Here is a 6709-nt window from a genome sequence, read left to right on the forward strand (position 1 = left end):
TGGCCAGCCACACATCAGTCATGAAAGCCTTTCCCATTCACGCCCCTTACTTTCCTTTTCCCCCCCACCACAGGGAATCCAGTATAGGCAAGTGGAATATTCATCCCTTGTCGAATATTTGACCTGCACTGTTAAGATTCGACTTCCAGTATTCGATTCGACAGCTGTTTGACCAGCTGCTATTCGACTCAACTTTGACTTTTCAGGGTCAAATATGTCAAATATTTGTCGAATGTAATATTAAGTCGAAGCTTTGCACAGGCCTAGTTGCTACAGTCACTGGTGCCCTCCTGTGGGCACTGCAGAACGGGCTGCACTCCTGGTTTTTTCATTGGCTCTAATAGGAGTTGCCTCACTGTGTCTCTGGCACAGTAATACAGGGCTGTGTCCTCGGGTTTCAGGCTGTTCATTTGCAGGTGCAGCAGGTTCTCTGGGTTGTCCCTGGAGATGGTGAATCGCCCTTTCACTGCATCAGAGTAATATTGAGTACTCCCACTGGAGCTACTAATGTAGGCGACCCACTCCAGCCCCTTCCCAGGAGCCTGTCGCACCCAGCTCATCCCGTAATCTGCAAAGGTGAACCCAGAGGCTTTGCAGGAGAGGCGCAGAGAGTCTCCAGGCTTCCTTACATCCCCTCCAGACTCCACCAGCTGCACCTGGGACCAGACACCTGGGAAAAGAGACATATCAATGATGATGTGAATCTCGCCTGCAAATGCTCCAAGGCTCCGTGGTGTCTCATTGAGTTACAAGTAGGAAATACCTTGCAGAGCTGCTGCCATGAGAATCAAGCTGAGCCACGGGCCCATCTTTCCTGGGGCTGAAGGGCAGAGAGCTCAGGGCACTGGACGCGCACTGCACAAAAGGCAAGCTGTGAACTCTCTCCAGCTGCAGCCTGCGCAGATGGAGGCACAGATTTAAACAGGAAGATGGCACTGCCATTTGCATGTCTTCCTGCTTATAAGGGACAAAATCCCCTTGCACTAATGATCAGAGCCACCTGCACTGGGGCAGGGGCAGGGACAGGGTCAGTATTTGGGGTTGCACAGTCCACACTAGGGATAGGGCAGCATTGGCTACATCTTTGTAATGGTGAGTGCTGTTGAGAATACCTATTTAAGAAAAGCAAATATCGTTTATTATTTTTAAGAAAGACTCTAGAAATGTTTTGCAAACAACTCTTTGCAACAGCTACAGCTCAGGTCTGTCTCTCCCAGGTAACAAAGTAAACAGCACTAGGTGTTCTTTTCAAGAGCCAATGCACTATTCCCACATCTCCCCTTTTTAAACATCTAGCTTTCTAACTATAGTGCAACTTTAATACCATATATTTTTAAAGAAATTACAGTATAACACTATTGTGTTCAATAATCTTTGCGGTGCTTGGTGTAGTCTGTTTGATCTGCTTTGTACTGCTTCAGCCTCTTTAGTGAGTGAAGCTGGCATCTCTTCTTGCAGTACCTCTGTCATCTCTGAGCAGCTTTCCTGAGCCTGCTTGTGTGTAGTATCGGGCTGTTCGCTCCTCCTATCCTCCTCCCCTTGTTCAGAAATGTGTTGCAAATGTCTCCTGTTACTTCGAAAAGACTGTCCATCCTGAGTCAATATGACGTAAGATCGGGGAGCAACCTTATGAATAACCTGTGCTTTGTGGTCCCAGACGTCACCATTATAAACAGGAACTGCACCATTGGGCTTCTGTGCTTGCAGTACTCGTGACCCTTTGTCAGAGTACAGTTCTTGCTTAGCTTTGGCCTGGTGCTTGTAGCTGTGCAAATGAGTGTCAGGCCTGCGAGTTGTTACTGTCAGTCCAAGTAACCTCGTTCTCCACTTTCTGTTACATAAAATCTCAGCAAGGGACAGGCCATATCCTAGAGGAACTGACCTGTAATTCAGAATTGCTAAGTATTCAGGTGCAGCAGCTGGATCACCACCTGAATCACTGGCTATCTTTAATAATCACTTTATTATCTTAACATTTTCCACCAGCCCATGAGACTGAGGGTATCTCGGCCTTGATATAACATGCAAACCATAGTATGCTAATAAAGTGTGTCTGTAGCTGAAGATTTTTTTCCGCCTCCCGAGAAACGAACCACGATTTTAATTGGAATAACTTTGCCACAGTACAGTTCTTGTTTAGCTTTGGCCTGGTGCTTGTAGCTGTGCAAATGAGTGTCAGGCCTGCGAGTTGTTACTGTCAGTCCAAGTCACCTCGTTCTCCACTTTCTGTTACATAAAATCTCAGCAAGGGACATTTTCCACAAGCCCAAGAGACTGGGGGTATACCTCGGCCTTGATATAACATGCAAACCATAGTGCAAATGTTTTAAATTTGTGAGCCAAGAACTGGGGGTCATTGTCAGACATAACCCTTTGTGGAATTCCACATCTGGAAAAGCTTGATTTCAGATGCAGTATAATATGGTGTGCAGTCCTAGTGGCCAAGAAAGCAACTTCCAGATAGTGAAAGAAATAATCTAAAACCAACACAGAATCTTTGCCAGCTAGTATAGACAAATCAATTCCCATTTTGCACCATGCCTCTTGTCTATGCACATTGGTTCCTTCTTATTCTTAGGATGGTATTTCTGGCATATTTCACAGTTATGTACAGCATTTTCAATCTGACTATACATGAGTGGCCAATGTAACACCTTCCTGGACCTTCTTTTGCATTTTTCAATGCCCAAATGACCCTGATGGATCCATTTAATCATATTAAATGAATATGCTTGTAGTGCTTCAGGTATTACCATCTTGTGACCCTTGAACAAAACACCATCAATCACTAAGAGCTGTTCTCTAAACTGAAAATATGGACTTGGTATATAATGGCCAGGCCACCCACTGGTGATGGCTTTAATAACTCTCTGCAGTGTGCCACCCTGTGCTGTAGCATCTATATTGTGTTGCCACCTCTCATCTGAGACGGGGTAATATGTTTTCATCCTGTTTACATGCACAATGTCAGATTCCTTTCCAGCATCATCAACAGTGTTGTCAACTGCCCTGGACAAAATACCAGTGGTTATCACCAGAGGGTCACTCTTGAGCCTTCCCTGGATTTAATGTTTGGCTGGTTCAAGTGACCTAAAAGGCCTGGTATGTCTGACCCAGCAGGCAGAACATGGGGCTGGCATCTGCTGCCTCTGATGGTCACACAGGCAGGTCCTGCAGGGCTAGTTTTTGTGCTGGATTTCATGGGTTTTCATTCACTGTGCATCTGGCACAGGAATACTGGGCAGATGGTCTACAAGGTGTGCTTTGTTTTTTCTCTAAAGGGTTGTATTGGGGTGCCCCAGTTGGGTAGAGGGGAATTCCTTCAAGGCTCTAGACCTTCCCTTCCTCCCCAGGAAACAACCCAGGGGCTCTGTTAACCCAGGAGAATTTGTTTCCCATTCTGTTCTCAACTATAGCCCCATCTTTGGCCAGGGCTCATAGGTTTCTAGCCCATGTGCACACATGCATGCATACAGCCACACACGTGTGCACAGATGCATGTACGCACATGCATGTGTGCATGCACACACAGAGCAGCTCTCTGTCCCCAAAGATTTGCTGAGATTGTGGTGCTCATACACTTGGTCCTAGTCCCTGGGATAGAGTGAAGCAGATCGCCGGAGCTTAGCAACAGGTTCGCACCTCTTGGAGCCCCAGCAGAGCCTGCTCAGTTGCCAGCTCCCGCAGGCAACCCAGGCTCAACCACAGCTACTGGCCCCGCTCTCCCCAAGACAAAATGAAAGGTGTTTATTGTGGGAGACTCCATCCTGAGGGGGACTGAGGGGGCAATCTGCCACCCCGACCCCTTAGCCCGGGAAGTCTGCTGCTTCCTGGGGGCCCGCATCCAAGACATTGCGGAGAGGATCCCAGAGCTCCTCCGGCCCACAGGCCACTATCCCATGCTCCTTATTCACGTGGGCACCAATGACACGGCTCGGAGCACCCCCAGCCAGGTCATGAGGCGCTACAGGGATTTGGGAGCAGGGCTTAGGGGTCTGGGAGCTCAGGTGGTGTTTTCGTCAATCCTCCCAGTCTCGGGCTATGGGCTGAGGAGGGAGAGGAGGATCCACGCAGTGAACCAAAGACTGTGGAGCTGGTGTCATTGGGAAGGCTTTGGCTTCCATGACCACGGCCCGCTCTTTGGCGAGAGAGGCAGCGAGCTGCTGGGAAGAGATGGCCTCCACCTCTCCCCCGTGGGGAGGAGGCTCTTCTCAGCCAGGCTGGCTGACCTGCTCCACCGGGCTTTAAACTAAGCCCGCTGGGGGATGGGAGGACTACTGCCACTGCTGGCCCGCTGAGCAACCCTTGCAAAGCCATCAGACCAAGGCACTTAAGGGAGCCCAGCCCTGTCCCAGCCCTGGCACAATCTGTGGGCAAGGCAAGAGCCCCCAAGGGCACACTTGCCTGCCTGTACACTAATGCCAGGAGCCTGGGCAACAAGCAGGAGGAGCTCATCCTCCTGCTCAGTGCAAAGAATTATGACGTCATTGGGATAACGGAGACCTGGTGGGACTCCACCCATGACTGGACCACGGGTATAGAGGACTATACCCTGTACAGGAGGGATCGTGTTGACAAAAGGGGCGGGGGTGTAGCTCTCTATGTGAAGGAAAGCTACATGTCCCTGCAAGCTGATGTTGGTGACCAGCATGGACAGCTAGAGACCCTCTGGGTAAAAATTCGTGGGGAATACGGCACAGGGGACACAACGGTGGGAGTCTACTACAGACCTCCCACTCAAAGTCCTGAGCTTGACCAGGAGTTCGCCCGGGAACTGACTGAGGCCGCTTGCTCCAGGACCTTGGTTGTCACGGGTGACTTCAATTACCCGGACATCTCGCGGGAAGATCACTCAGCAAAATCCGAGCGGTCGCAAAGCTTTCTCTCGTGCGTGGATGACCTCTACCTGACTCAAGAAGTCTATGGGCCAACGAGAGGCAAAGCGCTGCTCGACCTGGTACTGGCTACGGGGGACGACCTAATCGGCGACCTAGTGATGGATGGGAAGCTGGGTGACAGCGACCATGAGCTGATCACCTTCACCATCCGCTGTAAAGCTGGCAAGTCAGTCAGCAACGCAGAAGTCCTTGACTTCAGAAAAGCCGACTTTGACAAGCTCAAGAGGCTTGTTGGTCAGGCCCTTAGGGACCATGACCCCAGGGAGATGGGAGTTCAAGAAGAGTGGTTGCTTCTCAAGGAAGCGATCCTCAATGCACAAGCTAAATCTATTCCAACACGGAGGAAAGGCAGCAAGAAGGCACAGCAGCCCTCCTGGCTCTCCAGGGACCTAGTGGACCTCCTGTGGCTAAACAGGAAAGCCTACAAAGGATGGAGGACGGGATTCACCTCCAAGGAGGATTATTCCACGCTGGTCCGGTCCTGCAGGGAGCAAACCAGGAAAGCCAAGGCTGCAACTGAACTCCAACTAGCTTCAAGCATCAAGGACAACAAAAAGTCCTCTTTCAGATATGTGGGGAGCTGGAGGAAAAGCAAGGGCAATGTTGGACCCCTGCTAAACCAGATGGGGCAACTGACAACTGACGCCCAGGAAAAAGCCAACCTATTAAATAGGTACTTTGCGTCAGTCTTTCATCAGTCCCATGGGATGCCCATGCCTGCTATGGGACAGGGAGATCCAGGTGATGGGGATCCCCTACCCTGCATAAATGCTGACCTCGTGAAGGAACATCTTGAGAAGCTGGATACCTTCAAGTCAGCCGGCCCTGACAATCTGCACCCCAGGGTACTCATGGAGCTGGTAAGCGTCATAGCCCAGCCCCTGGCACAGATCTTTGAAAACTCCTGGTGCTCTGGTGTAGTGCCCGAAGACTGGAAGAAGGCCAATGTGGTGCCGATCTTCAAGAAAGGGAGGAGAGTGGATCCGGCTAACTACAGGCCCATTAGCCTGACTTCTATCCTGGGGAAGATCTTAGAAAAGTTTATTAAGGAGGCCATCCTTGATGGACTGGCCCAGGCTAACATCCTAAGGCATAGTCAGCATGGGTTTGTTGCGGGTAGGTCTTGTTTGACCAATCTCATTTCCTTCTATGACCAGGTGACCTATCACCTGGACGAGGGAGAAGAGATTGATGTCATATATCTTGGCTTCAAAAAAGCTTTTGATCTGGTATCCCACGATCACCTCTTGGCCAAACTGGCCAGTTGTGGCCTTGGCTCCACCAGGATCCACTGGCTGGGAAATTGGCTCCGTGGTCGGACCCAGAGGGTTGTAATTGATGGCAGTCACTCATCGTGGTGCCCTGTGACCAGTGGGGTCCCTCAAGGCTCTGTCCTGGGACCCATACTGTTCAACATCTTCATTAATGATGTGGACATTGGAGTCAGGAGTGGACTTGCCAAGTCCACTGATCACACCAAACTTTGGGGCAAAGCATCCATGCCAGAAGATAGGCGGGTGATCCAGGCTGACCTGGACAAGCTCAGCAAATGGGCAGATGAGAACCTGATGGTGTTTAACACCGAAAAATGCAAGGTTCTCCACCTTGGGAGGAAAAACCTGCAGCATCCTTATAGGCTCGGCAGTGCTACGTTGGATAGCACTACAGAAGAAAGAGACTTGGGGGTCATCATTGACCACAAGATGAACATGAGCCTGCAATGCGATGCTGCGGCTAATAAAGCGACCAAAACACTGGCTTGCATCCATAGATGCTTGTCGAGCAAATCCCGGGACGTCGTTCTCCCCTTG

General features: G+C 50.3%; 1 pseudogene; it reads right to left on the reverse strand.

Moving 5' to 3' along the window:
• Window positions 1–263: 263 nt before the first annotated feature.
• Window positions 264–809, reverse strand: LOC149862388 (Ig heavy chain V region C3 pseudogene; annotated as a pseudogene).
• Between the last annotated feature and the right edge of the window lie 5900 nt (window positions 810–6709).

The sequence above is a fragment of the Crocodylus siamensis genome, chromosome 6 (assembly GCF_052110815.1).
Source record: "Crocodylus siamensis isolate JL-2025a chromosome 6, ASM5211081v1, whole genome shotgun sequence".
NCBI classification, from domain to species: domain Eukaryota; kingdom Metazoa; phylum Chordata; order Crocodylia; family Crocodylidae; genus Crocodylus; species Crocodylus siamensis.